General features: G+C 59.8%; 2 gene segments (V, D, J or C); both read left to right on the top strand.

The window, feature by feature from the left end:
- The first annotated feature begins 5260 nt into the window (after positions 1-5260).
- Positions 5261-9709, top strand: LOC307070131 (immunoglobulin heavy constant gamma 1-like). The segment is given in 8 exons: positions 5261-5285; positions 5345-5617; positions 5932-6000; positions 6138-6467; positions 6551-6871; positions 8287-8420; positions 9256-9338; positions 9451-9709.
- A 2069-nt stretch (positions 9710-11778) lies between these two features.
- LOC307070130 (immunoglobulin heavy constant gamma 4-like) overlaps positions 11779-17961 on the top strand; it is a 31735-nt gene continuing 25552 nt past the window's right edge. Inside the window, exons 1-2 of the C gene segment in view lie at positions 11779-11791; positions 12693-12848.

The following is a 17961-nucleotide window of genomic DNA, read 5'->3' as shown; positions in this document are numbered from 1 at the left end:
CGAGCGGAGCCAGGGCCTGAGGGCCGGGAGCAGGGGCTGGGGGCAGGGAGCGGGGAGGCAGAGGGCAGGTGACCCAGCAACTGGAGGGAGAAGCGACCAAGGAGGATCCCGCGGGTGGTGGGAGAGAGAGGAGGGTGAAGCTCGGAAGGCCAGGAGCTCCTCTGGGAGGGGTCCACGGTGGGACAGGGTCTCTGCCAGGGGAGAGTGGGCCGGAGACAGGGTGGGCACCTAGCGACTCCAGGGAAGAGAGCTCAGCCCCGGGAAAGAAAGGAGGCAGGTGTGGAGCTGTACTAGGGTGAGGGCCCGGGGGTGGGCCAGAGGGCATGGGTGCTGCTGGCCAGAGCTCCAGGGACAAGTGGCAGGGAGGCAGCAGGTGAGCCTGGGGCTGAGAGGGCAGGGGGCTCCCTGGGAGCTTTGGGGGAGCAGGTAGAGCTCGTGCAGGTGAGCCTGGGGCTGAGAGGGCAGGGGGCTCCCTGGGAGCTATGGGTGAGCAGGTAAAGCTAGTGTAGGTGAGCCTGGGGCTGGGAGGGCAGGGGGCGGCCTGGGAGCTTTGGGGGAGCAGGTAGAGCTAGTGTAGGTGAGCCTGGGGCTGGGAGGGCAGGGGGCTGCCTGGGAGCTTTGGGTGAGCAGGTAGAGCTTCTGCAGGTGAGCCTGGGGCTGGGAGGGCAGGGGGCTCCCTGGGAGCTTTGGGTGAGCAGGTAGAGCTAGTGTAGGTGAGCCTGGGGCTGGGAGGGCAGGGGGCGGCCTGGGAGCTATGGGTGAGCAGGTAGAGCTAGTGTAGGTGAACCTGGGGCTGGGAGGGCAGGGGGCTGCCTGGGAGCTTTGGGTGAGCAGGTAGAGCTAGTGTAGGTGAGCCTGGGGCTGGGAGGGCAGGGGGCTCCCTGGGAGCTTTGGGTGAGCAGGTAGAGCTAGTGTAGGTGAACCTGGGGCTGGGAGGGCAGGGGGCTGCCTGGGAGCTTTGGGTGAGCAGGTAGAGCTAGTGTAGGTGAGCCTGGGGCTGGGAGGGCAGGGGGCGGCCTGGGAGCTATGGGTGAGCAGGTAGAGCTAGTGTAGGTGAGCCTGGGGCTGGGAGGGCAGGGGGCTCCCTGGGAGCTTTGGGTGAGCAGGTAGAGCTAGTGTAGGTGAGCCTGGGGCTGGGAGGGCAGGGGGCGGCCTGGGAGCTTTGGGTGAGCAGGTAGAGCTAGTATAGGTGAGCCTGGGGCTGGGAGGGCAGGGGGCTCCCTGGGAGCTTTGGGTGAGCCGGTAGAGCTAGTGTAGGTGAGCCTGGGGCTGGGAGGGCAGGGGGCTGCCTGGGAGGTTTGGGGGAGCAGGTAGAGCTAGTGTAGGTGAGCCTGGGGCTGGGAGGGCAGGGGGCTCCCTGGGAGCTATGGGGGAGCAGGTAGAGCTAGTGTAGGTGAGCCTGGGGCTGGGAGGGCAGGGGGCTGCCTGGGAGCTTTGGGTGAGCAGGTAGAGCTAGTGTAGGTGAGCCTGGGGCTGGGAGGGCAGGGGGCTGCCTGGGAGCTATGGGTGAGCAGGTAGAGCTAGTATAGGTGAGCCTGGGGCTGGGAGGGCAGGGGGCTGCCTGGGAGCTTTGGGTGAGCAGGTAGAGCTTCTGCAGGTGAGCCTGGGGCTGGGAGGGCAGGGGGCTGCCTGGGAGCTTTGGGTGAGCACGTAGAGCTAGTGTAGGTGAGCCTGGGGCTGGGAGGGCAGGGGGCTGCCTCGGAGCTATGGGTGAGCAGGTAGAGCTAGTGTGGGTGAGCAGGTAGAGCTAGTGTAGGTGAGCCTGGGGCTGGGAGAGCAGGGGGCTGCCTGGGAGCTATGGGTGAGCAGGTAGAGCTTCTGCAGTTGAGCCTGGGGCTGGGAGGGCAGGGGGCTGCCTGGGAGCTTTGGGTGAGCAGGTAGAGCTAGTATAGGTGAGCCTGGGGCTGGGAGGGCAGGGGGCTCCCTGGGAGCTTTGGGTGAGCAGGTAGAGCTTCTGCAGGTGAGCCTGGGGCTGGGAGGGCAGGGGGCTGCCTGGGAGCTTTGGGTGAGCAGGTAGAGCTAGTGTAGGTGAGCCTGGGGCTGGGAGGGCAGGGGGCGGCCTGGGAGCTATGGGTGAGCAGGTAGAGCTAGTGTAGGTGAGCCTGGGGCTGGGAGGGCAGGGGGCTGCCTGGGAGCTATGGTTGAGCAGGTAGAGCTAGTGTAGGTGAGCCTGGGGCTGGGAGGGCAGGGGGCGGCCTGGGAGCTATGGGTGAGCAGGTAGAGCTAGTGTAGGTGAGCCTGGGGCTGGGAGGGCAGGGGGCTCCCTGGGAGCTTTGGGTGAGCAGGTAGAGCTAGTGTAGGTGAGCCTGGGGCTGGGAGGGCAGGGGGCGGCCTGGGAGCTTTGGGTGAGCAGGTAGAGCTAGTATAGGTGAGCCTGGGGCTGGGAGGGCAGGGGGCTCCCTGGGAGCTTTGGGTGAGCCGGTAGAGCTAGTGTAGGTGAGCCTGGGGCTGGGAGGGCAGGGGGCTGCCTGGGAGGTTTGGGGGAGCAGGTAGAGCTAGTGTAGGTGAGCCTGGGGCTGGGAGGGCAGGGGGCTCCCTGGGAGCTATGGGGGAGCAGGTAGAGCTAGTGTAGGTGAGCCTGGGGCTGGGAGGGCAGGGGGCTGCCTGGGAGCTTTGGGTGAGCAGGTAGAGCTAGTGTAGGTGAGCCTGGGGCTGGGAGGGCAGGGGGCTGCCTGGGAGCTATGGGTGAGCAGGTAGAGCTAGTATAGGTGAGCCTGGGGCTGGGAGGGCAGGGGGCTGCCTGGGAGCTTTGGGTGAGCAGGTAGAGCTTCTGCAGGTGAGCCTGGGGCTGGGAGGGCAGGGGGCTGCCTGGGAGCTTTGGGTGAGCACGTAGAGCTAGTGTAGGTGAGCCTGGGGCTGGGAGGGCAGGGGGCTGCCTCGGAGCTATGGGTGAGCAGGTAGAGCTAGTGTGGGTGAGCAGGTAGAGCTAGTGTAGGTGAGCCTGGGGCTGGGAGAGCAGGGGGCTGCCTGGGAGCTATGGGTGAGCAGGTAGAGCTTCTGCAGTTGAGCCTGGGGCTGGGAGGGCAGGGGGCTGCCTGGGAGCTTTGGGTGAGCAGGTAGAGCTAGTATAGGTGAGCCTGGGGCTGGGAGGGCAGGGGGCTCCCTGGGAGCTTTGGGTGAGCAGGTAGAGCTTCTGCAGGTGAGCCTGGGGCTGGGAGGGCAGGGGGCTGCCTGGGAGCTTTGGGTGAGCAGGTAGAGCTAGTGTAGGTGAGCCTGGGGCTGGGAGGGCAGGGGGCGGCCTGGGAGCTATGGGTGAGCAGGTAGAGCTAGTGTAGGTGAGCCTGGGGCTGGGAGGGCAGGGGGCTGCCTGGGAGCTATGGTTGAGCAGGTAGAGCTAGTATAGGTGAGCCTGGGGCTGGGAGGGCAGGGGGCTGCCTGGGAGCTTTGGGTGAGCAGGTAGAGCTTCTGCAGGTGAGCCTGGGGCTGGGAGGGCAGGGGGCTGCCTGGGAGTTTTGGGTGAGCAGGTAGAGCTTCTGCAGGTGAGCCTGGGGCTGGGAGGGCAGGGGGCTGCCTGGGAGCTATGGGTGAGCAGGTAGAGCTAGTGTAGGTGAACCTGGGGCTGGGAGGGCAGCGGCTGCCTGGGAGCTTTGGGTGAGCAGGTAGAGCTCGTGCAGGTGAGCCTGGGGCTGGGAGGTCAGGGGTCGGCCTGGTAGCATTCGGGAGCAGGTAGATTTTCTTCAGCTGAGCATGGTGGGTGGAAGAGTAAGCTGCTGCCCCAGGAGCTTTGGGGAATCAGGTAGACCTTGTGCAGGTGATCAGGAGCCTGGGAGGCGATGGGACTGCCCCAGGAGCTTTGGGGAACAGGGAGAGCTTGTGCAAGTGAGCAGGGGTTTGGGACGATAGGGACCTGCCCAGGACCTCAGCCAACCAGGTACTGCGGTGAGCAGGTGAGTCGGCAAGTGTCATAGGGTGCAAGGGCCATTTGGTGCTGTGGGCCCAGCACTCCAGGGACAGTGGTCAGTCCGACGCCGGTGAGCAGATGACATGAGGACACAGCATCCATGAGCTGAGCCCAGAGACCTGAGCCAAGGGGGCTGGGAGGGCAGGACGCAGGGCAGCTGGCAGTGGGGGCAGAGCAGGGAGTCCTACAGGACATCGGGCTGGGGGTCCCCCTGGGGTGTGCTGAGGGCCCAGGGCCGAGTAGGAGGGACACAAGGGCAGGGAGGACTCAGGCCTGAGATGGTGAACCGGAGCTCAGATGGGCAGAGGCTAGACACTCGATGGACAGGAAGCCCGGGCTCAGCTGAGGGGCCGGGATGAGGGGCTGGAGGCAGGTGAGGGAACATCTAGAGGAGGGGAAACTGAGTGCACAGAGAAAGCAGAGCAGCCTTTCTGCTGGAGCTCAGGGGGCTGGTAAGGCCGGGCACAGGGGGAGCTCAGGGGAGCAGGTGGAGATGTGCAGGGCAGCCGGGGGCTGGGAGGGCAGGGGCTGCCCCAGGTGCCCTAGAGTCAGGGGACGAGAGGCCAAGGAAAAGGGAGCCCTGGTCTACTGGGAGGGGCTTTGTGGATGGCAAGGCCAGGTGGAGAGGGAACCTGGTCTCCGGGTGGAGTGCAGGTCTCTGGGGCTGAAGGGGCACGGGCGACCCTGAGGGGATCCAGTTGGCCGCAGTTCTTGTACCCAGGGTCCCAACCCTCTTCCAGGAGAGTGTAGGAGCTGGGACAGGAGGGGTGGACGTGCCAAAGCGAGGCGGGGTTGGCAGGGCAGCGGACCTGGCAGAGGGGCAACGAGGGGCTCTTTCGGGGCTCAGACGGGTCTGCATACCTGGGCTGAGCAGAGCAGGGTCACAGGGGACAGGTCCAGCCGGGGAATGCAACTTGGGGTGTTGGCACCCTGCAGGAGACGAAGGCCAGGGGCAGTGCAAGGCTCCCAGGGATGCCGACGGGCAGAGCTGATACGGAACACACGGGCCCTTGGTGGCAAAGAGCAGGCCAGGGCAAGGGGACAGGAACAGAGTAGGCGCAGTGGATGGCAGAGGCCTTGCCAGGCTGCGGCAGCAGGGCAGTGGGCACAGGGAGCAGTAGCCACTGGTCAGGGCTCAGACCAAGGGCCTGATCAGGCCAGACACCCACAGGAGGGTAGGGGCCCCAGGGGTCTCTAATCCAGGTGGTCACCCAGTACTGGCCCCCAGGTGGGTCTGGAGCCCACAGCTGCAGACGCAGATACCTGGGGTGGGAGACAGCCATGCTGGGCGGCTGGTCTTCAGGCACACTGGAAGCACATGGTTGCTGGGCTCAGCAATGCCCCAGGCCTGCACACCTGATGCCCTGCCTGGACCCTCGCAGGGGTGAGGCCCTGGCAGTCACACGGCCTCCTCTCTCACAGCCTCCACCACGGCCCCGGCAGTCTACCCTCTGGATACCACCTGCGGGGGCACAACTGGCTCCACAGTGACCGTGGGCTGCCTGGTCTCAAGCTACTTCCCTGAGCCAGTGACCGTGACCTGGAACTCGGGCGCCCTAACCAGTGGCGTGCACACCTTCCCATCCGTCCGAGGGTCCTCGGGGCTGTACTCTCTCAGCAGCACTGTGACCGTGCCTGCCAGCACCTCGTCCGGCAAGACCTTCACCTGCAACGTAGCCCACCCGGCCAGCAGCACCAAGGTGGACAAGCGCATCGGTGAGAGCACGGGCCGCAGGGAGGGTGTCCACTACGGGACAGACCTGGGGTCAGCCTTCCCACCTGAACAGACCGCACACCAGGGATGGTGAATCCCGCCCAGGGTGTCACGGGAGGCCTGTCTCTCTCCCTCACCTGAAGGCCTCCCAGGCTCAGGGAGGGGATCCTCTGGGCGTTTCCACCAGATCCAGTGTGGGCAAGGCTGGACGCCTCCCCCAGCCCCTGGGCCCACAGAGGCGGGCACAGGTCTCACCAGCCAAAACCTGGCCCTGCCCTACGCCCAGCCCTGGTAACCTCCAGTCTGTTCTCTGCAGAGATCAAGGACTCCAAAGCTTGCTCATGTCCCAAGTGTCCTGAATGCCACAAGTGTCCCAAATGTCCAGGTAAGTCAGCCGGCCTCACGCTACACCCCTCGGGGGTGGGCCTCGCCCAGGTGTGGCACTGGGGTGTGTGTGGGGGTGGATGGGTGCCCAAGAGGAGGTGCACCCAGGGGCTGACCCCACCGTGTCTCCCCAACCAGCGCCTGAGCTCCCAGGAGGACCGTCCGTCTTCATCTTCCCCCCGAAACCCAAGGACACCCTCACAATATCCCAAACACCCGAGGTCACCTGCGTTGTGGTTGACGTGGACCACGAGGACCCCGATGTCCAGTTCTCGTGGTACGTGGACGATGTAGAGGTGCACACGGCCAAGACGAAGGTAAGGGAGGAGCAGTTCAACAGCACCTACCGTGTGGTCAGCGCCCTGCCCATCCAGCACCAGGACTGGCTGAAGGGAAAGGAGTTCAAGTGCAAGGTCAACAACAAAGGCCTCCCGGCCCCCATCGTGAGGAGCATCTCCAAGGCCAAAGGTGGGTCAGGTGGACGGGCGCAGGAGGGTCCCTGGGGCCAAAAGCAGTGACCATCGTGCTAACAGCCATACCTCTCCCCACAGGGCAGCCCCAGGAGCCACAGGTGTACGTACTGGCCCCACCGCAGGAAGAGCTGGCCAAGAGCTCGGTCAGCTTAACCTGCATGGTCACCGCCTTCTACCCGGGCGACATCGATGTGGAGTGGCAGAGAAACGGGCAGCCAGAGTCAGAGGGCAAATACGGCACGACCCCACCCCAGCTGGACACCGACGGGTCCTTCTTCCTGTACAGCAAGCTCAGGGTGGACAAGAAGAGCTGGCAGCAGGGAGACACCTACACGTGTGTAGTTTTGCACGAGGCTCTACACAATCACAACACGCAGAAGTCCATCTCCAAGTCTTCGGGTAAATGAGCCACACGGCATTGTCGCCCCAGCGAGCCCTCCCTCCCCTTGGGCTCTCAGGGCCCAGTGAGGCCGCCTGAGCCCCAGCCCTGTGTACATTCCTCCCGGGCGCCGTGAAATAAAGCACCCAGCGCCGCCCTGGGCCCCGCAATGCTGTCATGGTTCTTTCCGAGCAGAGCCCCGGGGCACGTCGGGCCTGCGAGGGGCAGGGGTGGACCCGGCTCTGGGTCACAGGTGTCAGCAGCAATGCGGGAGAGCTGACCCCACTCAGGGCCGGACCCAGAGTGTGCGGGTCTGCGCAGGCCGCTTGGGGGCTGCCTGAGGCCGGGGAGGGCCTCTCCTGGAGGCGACAGCTGCTCCGGCCGCCCTCCACCCAGCAGCTGCTGGGGCTCGAGTGTGTGCCCGGAACGGGAGAAGCCCACCAGAGACCCTCAGGAGAATGAGTGCCCACTTCTTCCCGCCCCTGTTGCAACCCAAGCTGTGGGACACTGGCCGTCCTCGTCCCCATGTTCCTATCCCTGGCTCCAGAGTCTGCGTGCCGGCTCTGTGCCCCCACGGGGGCCACACGCGGCCCAGGGTGGGGGGACGGCCGTGCTGCTCCGTCGGGCATGAGATATCAGGGCCCCCCCTCAGGCCAGGTCGCTCTGCCCTGCTTGTCCCTGCCGGGGGCCAGGCCTGGGCATTCGTGGGGACACTCATCCCTGTGCCCAAAAGGGGCAGAGGCAAGCGGCCCTGAGTGCCCGGGGGGGACCCTCCACACGCACCCGTGGACACCGAGCCCAGAGCCATTGAAAACAGACCCCCCACTGAGTCACACCAGCCGGCACACCACCGCCTTCATCCACATGCACTCACCTGCCCACGTACACGTGTGCAGTGCACCCACCACAACACCCACGCGCGTGCACACACACAGGCCTTGCACACGGGCCCTCCCACAGGGCAGCCGCACAGACCCACACCCGACCCCAGAGCTGGGTCTCATGAGCCCTCACCGTAGACCCCAGCCTGGTCCCCACCCTCCAACGCCCACGGGACAGAGCCCAACAGGGGCAGGGCCCACGTGCTCTGCTGACCCTCCCGCCCTCCGGGTCTGGCCCCCAGCGGGAGAGGAGCCCAGGGCCTGAGCCACTGTCCTGCCAGGGGGTCCAGGCACCCTCCCCGCAAGGGCCCCAGCTCAGCACACAGCACAGGAGAGGGAGCAGGCCACACTGGGCAGGCCGAGACGGGGGCCCAGGCTGGAGGAATGGGGGGCTGGGGCTGGTGCCCAGCGACTGTCCTCAGGTGCCTCTTGCCCGGCCCACCCGGGGCATCCCGCCAGCTCTGCGCCACAATGGGAGCCGTGCTGCGAGGCCCCGATGAGCCCCACCGCCCCCCGGGGGCAGGCGCAGCACTGACCCCGCCCTCCCTGTGCAGAACTGCTCCTAGAGGAGGAGGCCTGTGCTGACGCCCAGGACGGGGAGCTGGACGGGCTGTGGACGACCATCTCCATCTTCATCACCCTCTTCCTGCTCAGCGTGTGCTACAGTGCCACCGTGACCCTCTTCAAGGTGGGCGGGTCGGCCCCGCTGTGCCCTCGCGGTCCCCACTGTGTCTGCACCTGGCCCCTGGTCCCTCACTGTCCCTCAAGTCCCCTCACTGTCCCCTCACTGACCCCTCACCTTCCATGACTGCCCCTCACGGTCACTCACTGACCCCTCACTGTCCCCTACTGTGCCTCACTGTCCCCCACTGTCCCCTCACTGTCTCCTCATGGTCCCTCACGGTCCCGAACTGTCCCTCACTGTCCCTCACGGTCACTCACTGACCCCTCACTGTCCCCTCACTGTCCCTCAAGTCCCCTCACTGTCCCTCAATGTCCCTCACTGTCCCTCAAAGTCCCTCACTCTCCCTCACTGTACCTCACTGTCCCCTCACTGACCCCTCACCTTCCCTGACTGTCCCTCACTGTCTCTCACGGTCCCTCACTGTCACCTCACTGACCCAACACGTTCCCTCACTGTCCCTCACTGTCCCCTCACTGTCCTCTCACTGTCCCCTACTGTGCCTCACTGTCCCCCACTGTCCCTCACTGTCCCTCACTGTCCCTCACTGTCCCCTCACTGACCACTCACCTTCCCTGACTGTCCCCGCACTGTCCCCTCATGGTCTTTCACTTTCCCTCACTGTCCCTCACTGTCCCTCACGGTCCCTCACCTTTCCTGACTGTCCCCGCACTGTCCCCTCACCTTCCCTCACTGTCCCACACTCTCCCTCACTGTCCCCATCATGGCCTCCTGTCCCCTCTGGAACCCCTCGCTGTCCATCGGCCCGGGGACTGAGGGGCAGGCCCTGGGAGGTGGCCCGGGTGGGCTCCAGCCTGCACTCACCCCCGCCGCCCCCTAGGTGAAGTGGATCTTCTCATCGGTGGTGGAGCTGAAGCGGACAATCGTCCCCGACTACAGAAACATGATCGGCCAGGGCGCCTAGTGCTCATGACGGGCTGCGTCCAGGGCCGCCCCAGACCTGTAGGACCACGTCCATCACCTTGTGCCGCTCAGCCTGTGCCAGGCCTGTTCCTCCACCCGCTGACCTCGCCAGCCTCCGAGTTCACGAGCACCCTCGCCTGCACTCCCGGCCTCTGGTCTCGTGGCCACCACAACCTGCCCCCCACCCCCCTCACAGACCCAAGTGGACTGCAGGTGATGCCCACCCTGAGCTGATGTCCCCGCAGGACACCTGTGGGGCCCCAGGGACCACCTGGAAGGCCCGGGTCGGCTTGGGGGTCCCCTTCGAAGAGGAGGAGGAGGCCGGCGTCCGGGCTTCTGCACAGGGCCCGCCCCTTGCCTCTTGTCCCTGACGGGCTCCAGATGCAGGGTCTCCAGGAGGAGAGCCTGTGCCAGATGCTGGAGGGAAACCGCCCCCCTCAGCGCCCGCCTCTCCCAGCAGGAGACCTTCTGCAGGTGCCGCTAACGGTCCCTCAGGTCACCACCACCGAGGACGCTGCTCAGATCAGGTTCTGGGCCCGAGGCCGCCGCAGCAGCCCCAGCGCGGGAGGTGGTGAGGTCCAGCCAGACCGGCCTCCCGGAGAGGACGCTGTTGACCTGGTGCCCCGCGGGCTGAGCTGGAGGGGCTCCCGGAGAAGAAGGCAGAAGGCACGGCCAGCCCATCCTGCAGCCAAAAGCTTGAGTCACGTACAGCAGGAGCTCCGCCTGCACCGGGGTGGGGGTGAGAGGCACGACCCGCGTAGGGCCAGCCTCCGACCCCGGGCCCCCGCCTCAGGGCCCGGTACCAACTCTCCAGTCTCTGCGGAAAAGCACAGTCAGCATCCGCATGTGGAGGAGCTGCTCCCCGGATGGAAAAGAAGGTCCACGTCACTGCAGCCTGGGAGGCGTTTCTCCTTTTCTGAATGTTGGAGCCCGTTGATGCTCTTCGCTGTCTCTTCATTTTTTAATGACAATAAAGCGTTCTTTACAATCGCCTAGCTCGCTGAGAAGTCTCCCTAGGTTAGCACGCCGTCTACCCTCGTGAAATCCACAGCCGGTCTCCCCCACACACCACCCAAGCCTGGGGTCCCCCCCTCACCTGTGGGCGCAGGGGCGAGCCAGGGGCCTGGGGGAGCCACACGGAAGTCGCACGTGTTGGCTGTGTCTGCACAGGAGGCTGTAACAGACAGCACAGGGGGCCTTTGACAGCAGACATCACTGTCTGACACCCTGGAAGCTGGAATCCCAGATCCAGGAGGTGCAGGGCTGCCTTCTCCTGAGGGCTGTCTCCGTGCCGTGTACACGCCGTCTTCTCCCGTGTCCTCACGTGGCCGTCCCTCTGTGCGTGTCTCTGTCATAATGTCCTCCTCTTTTAAGGACGCCAGTCAGCCTGGATTAGGGCCCACCCTGGAGACCCCAGTTTGCATCATCACATCTTTACAGACCCCATCTCCAAATACAGTTACATTCTGAGGTCCTGGGGGTCCGGGCTTCAAAACTGGAATTTGGGGCACACAATTCAGCCCAAAACAGCCGAGCTGGGTGCGAGAAAGGAGGACCAGGAGGGAAGGCCAGGAAGCCAGGCCAGGAGGGGCAGCGGTGGGGAGGGGCTGCCAAAGGGGAGCAGAGGCAGACCTGGCTCAGCGCTCAGGACACACTGGGCAGTGAGGAGGACCGCAGGAGGGGAGGGCGTCCGGGGGGCACTGAACTCAGCTGGCTGCACAGAGGTGACCAGTGTGTCACAGGAGAGCAGGAGTGGGGCTCCAAGGGGCTCTGGCGAGGGACCAGGAAGGGTGGCCGTGCAGATGCCATGAGGCCGCTGTGCCCACCGGCGGGCAAGGATGCAGGGATGGGTCAGGACTCCGCCCTCACAGAGACCAGGGACCCATCCCTCCTGGTGATTCCACCTCAGAGGAGACACAACCCTCCCCAGAGGGCAGAGTCAGGATCCACAGCTGTCGGCCCTTCTCAGTAAAAGCTCCAAAAAAGTGGGCCGGCGTCTGGGTCGCGTTCTGGCCGTGCTGGGCTCCCTCAGCCCGGCATTTCAGTGGGGCTGGCTCATCCCGGGGACGCGGCCTCGGGCTGCTGGAAGCTGCGCTTGTGTTTTTTGCAGCATTTCAGGGCTAGGGGACCAGCTGGACAGCCCCCCAGACCGGCTGCCAGAGTCTGGTCAGCATGGACACTGTGCCCCAAGGCCATCCGATGTGCCGGTCCAGCTTCCTATGGGAGAGAGAGACAGACAGAGGCTGACACAGAGGGAATGGTATGCAGGGAAGGGACTGCATTGCTCAGGGGGCCCTGCACCAAACGGGGAGGCTGGGAGGGGCGGCAAACAGGACGGCCGAGGGTGGACAGCAGTGTCCAGGAGAACATCTGGCCCTCGGGGACCCTGCCAGGCATGCTGGGCACACTGGCACAGGACCCCCTCTGCCTACTGGGCTCCATGGGGATTCCAGGTGAGGGACTTGGGGATCACCCCACACCCTGCGTTTCCCTTCCCCTAAACATATAACCAAGAAGCTGAACTTGCCTGAGGATAGCACAGCCTGCCCAGCCCTGGGCCCTGTCCCTCACTTCCACCTCCCTGACCAACGATAAGCCTCTAGCCGACCCGCACCGCGGGAACGCCAGAGTGGTCACACGAGGGCCGGCCCCACGGCCTCCTACCTGAACACCATCCCTGGCACGGCTGCCTCTGGGTCCCTCAAGAACTGCCCCACACTGGGCCCCAGGGCTCCCACCCTCACCCCCGAGCAGTGCCACACCACATGGCATCCCTCACCTCTCCATGCCCCCCGAGCACCCCAAAGCCCAGTGGCGACGCCTGCCCTTGAGCCCCTCGGGTTGCCCCTGTGTGAGCCTGAGATCAGCCTCTCGCTGCCTCCTGACCCCTAGTGCCCCCCCAGACCATGAGCTCCATACACACATGTCAGTGTCTCACCTTGCCACCACACACCTTCATCTGTGTCTTATACACACACACACACACACCGAGCGGCCCCAGCTCAGCCCCAAGGTCGAAGGCAACAGGGGGCCCGCCTATCACAGCCCCACCCCACCCCACTTTGGGGCAAGTCCCAGAAGAGCATCTGTTCCCTCCACAGAGAGACCTGGGCTGGGCGTGGGTGTTGACCACCCCAGGCTTCTCCCAGGCTCCTGCGCTTGGGCCCACACCGGTTCTGACTGAACAACCCCTGAAACACAGTGATTGCCTGGAGCCCATGGCCCAGCCCACACTGGAGCCCAGAGCCACATGTCGGACTCAGCGTCCCCACCAGCCCAATCCAGGGTCTGAGTCCAGCCCAACCAAGCCAAGGGCTCACTCCCCAGGCTCAGTCCCGCCCTCTGTGCCCCCAGGTCCAAGTGCGCTGCCCCCCATGCCCTGCTCCTGTCCCGTGCCCACCCTCCCTGCTGTCCACCCCCAGGCCCCGTTCGTGCAGAATGAGGATGCAGAGCAGACCTTCTGGGGAGAGGCCAGAGGAGTTTTCGGGGCTGCAGGCAGGGCCCTAGGCTGTGAGGCAGGGTCCCACAGCAGAAGGTGCTTCCCAAGGGGTCCACAGTGTGGCCAAATCAGCCCTGCAGCACCCGCCCCCATCCCCCGTGCCCTCGTCCTGACATAGGAGAGAGATGGGCTCCAGGCTGAGCAGCTGCAACCACTCTCCTGCTGACACTTCGAGATGATTGGCCAGAGACCACCTGGAAAACCGTCCCCATGTAAGCAACCCAAGCCACCCCTACGACACGTGACTCACTCCAAGTTCCCCGTGTGCTCTTCCACTCTTACCTTCCTTCTAGTAAACACAGTCTCCATTTCACAATCTTGGTCTCTTTTCTAAATTCTTTCTTCAACGAAGCAAGACAGGAGTCCATCTTCCAGCTGATCCACTGCCAGAATCAGGTCGACCTCTCTCTCTTTACTTTTCCTTGTAAAGATCCTTAAAGTAAAGAATCCCATGCCACCTAAACGTACCTTGGGGGAGGTGCCTGTGGTCCCTTGGAAGCAGGAGGTTCCCCCACCCCAGAGGATGTGGACAAGGGGCCAAAGGGAAGGGGGCAGAGGGCAGCTCTGGGCCTCGAGGACACAAGTGTCCAGCCAGGCTCCACTTCAAGAGTCCTTCAATGCCCACTGAGACCCCAGCTCTGGCTCCATCACACCTGCTCTGCTGGCCTCCAGCCCAGTCTCACCACCCCTCCCCACATGAAGATAAAAGCAACAATCCCCATCCCCTTGGGCAAACCCTGAGGAGCTCATTCAGCGGTCAGTGTAGGAGGCCGCAGGAACACAGCTGCACAAGCACCAGGGTGGAGGCCGACATCAGCCTCCTGGGGCCCCAGTCACCACCCACTGAGTTCACGCAGACAGGCCAGTTCAGGCCCCATCCCGCCAGCCTGCCCGGACATCCCGATGAACAAGAGATAGCTGTCTGAGGCTGGCCACCACCGTCCTCGAGAAGAAAGCTGGGAGCCATGAAGGCAGGAGCCGCAGGCACCAGGGAGAGGGCCAGCGGGCCAAGCACAGTGGTGGGCATGAGCTGAGCCTCCTCCTGAGCGTAAAGAGCTGGAGAAGCCCGCCCACAAGTGTCTCTAGTGCAACAGAAATGGGGCAGAGCACATGAGCACATGTGACACAGGGCAGGACTCCTTCATATACAAAGAGCACTCAGCAACCAATGAAAAGAAAGAAATGTGAGCAGTGGGTCCTGCACCGTAAGGAAAAACCTTTGGGTGGCCAATAACAGGAAGAAAATGTTTCAATAATTGGAAGAGGTACTATAGGAGGAAACTAGGGGCGGTGAGTGACCTTCTTGGCCTCTGAGGGCCTGTGAGCAGTTAAGACCATTCTTCAAGGCCCGGTAGCCTCCTTCCCAGCATACAAGTGCCCAGACTCTGTAGACAGGAGAGTCCACTTGTGGCAAAGGCCCTTCTGAAAGCTGCCATCTGCGCTGGGAGACCAGGCCTCCCATGGACTCCGACACGGACCATGCAGCCTGCTGCGGTTGGGCATAGAAAACCCAGGATTGGGCAACTCTGAGGCTTGTCCAGAGAGCCCGAGTGTTTGGTTCCAGTAGAAAATGAGAGGGACAGTAGAGCAATTCACACAAGGTCCAGGGCGCAGCACTGCTCTGCTCGGCCCCCTCACACCGACACTCCCTGGGGAACTGCTCCGGAGGCGGGCAAGATGCACTGGGGATCTGGGGATCTGGGAGGGAGGGGAGATGCACTGTAATGTAAGCTGGATGCAGAGAGGTGCCCTGGGGAACTGTGCTGGGGTGGGGGAGGGGGGACGCATGGGATAAATCCCAAGGGGTCCTCAAGAACATTCTCATTCACAAGACACTAGGCCAGAGCTGTGGTGGGATACTCAATTTACACCTGTACCTGGCCAACCATATATAAAGATGGAACTCTGACCCAAGAATGCAGCCAACAGCCCAGGACACCCAGCCACCATCACCGGATCCAGCCCAAGAAACAGCCTGCTCCCTCCATGCTAACCTAAACCTAACCCTCCGTGCTAGACCTGCAGGAAGTCAGACGTCCATCTCTAGTGACAGCCCAGGAAGCCCTACAACCACCCTGTGACACCCTTCCCACGGGCGGGGCTTGATCAATAACCCACGGCTTCCACGTTCTTTGTCCTCGCTTCTGACTGAGGACCAAACAGAGAAAACCGGATGTGCCCCAGCCATCGCAGGGGTGCCTGCGTCTTGTCGGCTGTCCAGCTTCCCCAGCCCCGCAGCCCCCATCAGGACACCGGAGGCACTCTTTTTCCTATAAAGAAGCCTTCTATACACAGAAAATATTTTAACATGCTAACGCACACATGATATAATAAGTATGTTATAGGCCCTTACATGGGCATAGTGTTATATGTATATAGTAACAATTAAGCCACATACACATAATAAAGCCTCAAAGCCACCCACTCTCCTGCTGCCCGAGTCGCTGCCCGGCCAGCTGGGCACGGCTCCCTGGCTGCAGCAGCTCAGAATAAACAGCCTCTGCTTTTCCCGTTAAAACATTTCCAGTGTTTTAGGAGACACAAGTTCTCGTGACAATAGCTCAGGGTCACAGTGACAAACAGCCCCAAATGCATCCCGAGACCTGGACACAACAGAGACAAAGGTGAAGTTGGCATTCGGGCCTGGGCAGGGAGGTGATCGCCCATGGAAATGAGCAGAGAAGGCGTTGATGGGACGGCCACAAGGCCAGAGCAGCACCAGGACAGGGAGCACTGTGCTTGACCACGGTGCTTGACCACCGTGCTCTACTGCGCAGAGACAGATGCTGGCAGAGGACCCTGCCTCCTCTTCCTCACAGGACTGGTCACACAGCCGGGCCTGCAGGCACCCTGAAGGGCACACAAACCACACCACGAGGAGTGTTGGGACATTTCTTTTTTTTTTTTTTTGAAATATAGTTGATTTACAATGCTGTGTTAGTTTCAGTTGTACAGCAAAGTGACTCAGTTATACATATACATGTAGCTATTCCAGATCCTTTTCCCTTATAGGCTATTATCTATTCTCTATAGAGTAGTGTGTATATGTTAATCCCAAACTCTTAATTTATCCCTCCCCTCCCCTCTCCCCTTTGGTATCCATAAGTTTGTTGTCTATGTCTGTGAAGTCTATTACTGTTTTGTATGTAAGTTCATTTGTATCATTTTTTTTAGATTCCGCATGTGAGTGATATCATATGATATTTGTCTTTCTCTGTCTGACTAACTTCACTTAGTATGGTAATCTGTAGGTCCATCCATGCTGCTGCAAATGGCATTATTTCATTCTTTATTATGGCTGAGTAATATTCCATCGTATATATGTACCACATCTTCTTTATCCATTCATCTGTCGATGGGCATTTAGGTTGCTTCCATGTCCTGGCTATTGTAAACAGTGTTGCAATGAACACTGCGGTGCATGTATCTTTTTTTTTTTTAAGTTTTATAGGACATTTAATTATTGTGGCAGCAAAATACATAATGAGCAATTTGTTCTAACTTTTTTAAGAGTCAGAATAAAAGTAAGTAACAATGTACTTTAATTATATATAAAGCAGTTTCTGATTAGGGTGGTTTTGGATTATTAGAGTTAAAACTTTCTACATAATATGTTAAGCCATTTTAATTTCAAATAGATATCAGATAAACATAACCAGTATGCTGTATTCATTAAAAACACATTTTGTAATTTTGCAGCACAGTGGAAGCTGAGGGGTGAACATCCATTATCATTACTGTCATATCTAATAAGATAAATTTAACATAATCTAAAATTATGATTGTTATTCCCCCATCCCTGGTAAGAGCTTTTTAAAATTTTTATTGTACTTTCTTGTATTTGCTTCTTTGGATCTCTTTTGGAAAGAGCATAAGCGTAAAAAAATTATTTGTTATTGGACTAAAATACTTTTTTTGCATATATTGAAGCAACACTTTAGATAACTATGAATTATGATAACACAATCTTACAGAAGTTAGTGAGGCCCTTGTTGTATTCTATGATGAATAACAAAGTCAGTACAAGTGGTGTTTTGTACAACTAGTTTTACACATCCATGATTGTTTTCAGTATTACTAAAAATCCTCAAAAATATAATCATGGTCAATTCTATTACTTTAAAAATTACATTCTTAAAGAACAAAGCTGAGAAATTAAAGCTTTCCTTTAGAAGATGTCTTAAAAAGCTGTCACTGAGTCAAAGAAGTAATTTGATAAAGACAGTAGTCGACTAGAAATAGAAACTGCAGGTCCCAGAAAGAATGTGAAAAGTAGCTGAGTATTCTAGCTGGTCAGCTCACTAGTAAGATTATTGCAGAAAGAAGATGAGGAATTCTGTAGTAGAATGTTCATAAGAGAGACTATCTAAGAAAATGAGCAAATTGGAGTCTCAGCCAAAATTAGGGAAACCACTGCCAACAAGAGCTGAAGATAAGACATAGTCATCAGGGGGATGATAGAGTCACCCAAGAGAAAGGCCATCACTGCATTTTGACCATACGAAAAAAACAAACCAAGAATCATACCTATCATGGACCATCATCACAACGGATGAAAGATAGCAATGACATCAGATTTTGTTACCCAGAAACCATCAAGATAAACACCTTAATGTAAGAAAAACAAATGTGTATGGGCTGTCTTTCATGTATCTTTTTGAATTACGGTTTTCCTGGATATATCCTCAGGAGTGGGATTGCTGGATCATATGGTAGCTCTATTTTTAGGTTTTTGAGGAACCTCCATACTGTTCTCCATAGTGGCTGCACCAATTTTCATTCCCACAAACAGTGTAAGAGGGTTCCCTTTTCTCCACATCCTTTCCAGCATTATTGTTTGTATAGTTTTTGATGATGGCCGTTCTGACTGGTGAGAGTTGGTACCTCATTGTGCTTTGATTTGCATTTTTCTAATAATTAGGAATGTTGAGCATCTTTTCATTTACCTTTTGGCCATCTGTATGTCTTCTTTGGAGAAATGTCTATTTAGATACTCTGTTCATTTTTCTATTGGGTTGTTTGCTTGTTCTTTATATTGAGCCATATGAGCTGTATATACATTTTGGAGATTAATCTCTTATTGGTTGCATGGTTTGCAAATATTTGCTCCCAATCTGTAGGTTC

The sequence above is a fragment of the Hyperoodon ampullatus genome (genome assembly GCF_949752795.1).
Source record: "Hyperoodon ampullatus genome assembly, contig: scaffold_303, whole genome shotgun sequence".
NCBI lineage: Eukaryota > Metazoa > Chordata > Mammalia > Artiodactyla > Ziphiidae > Hyperoodon > Hyperoodon ampullatus.
The sequence above is the reverse complement of the archived record's forward strand: the minus strand, read 5'-3'. Positions and strand labels throughout refer to the sequence as shown.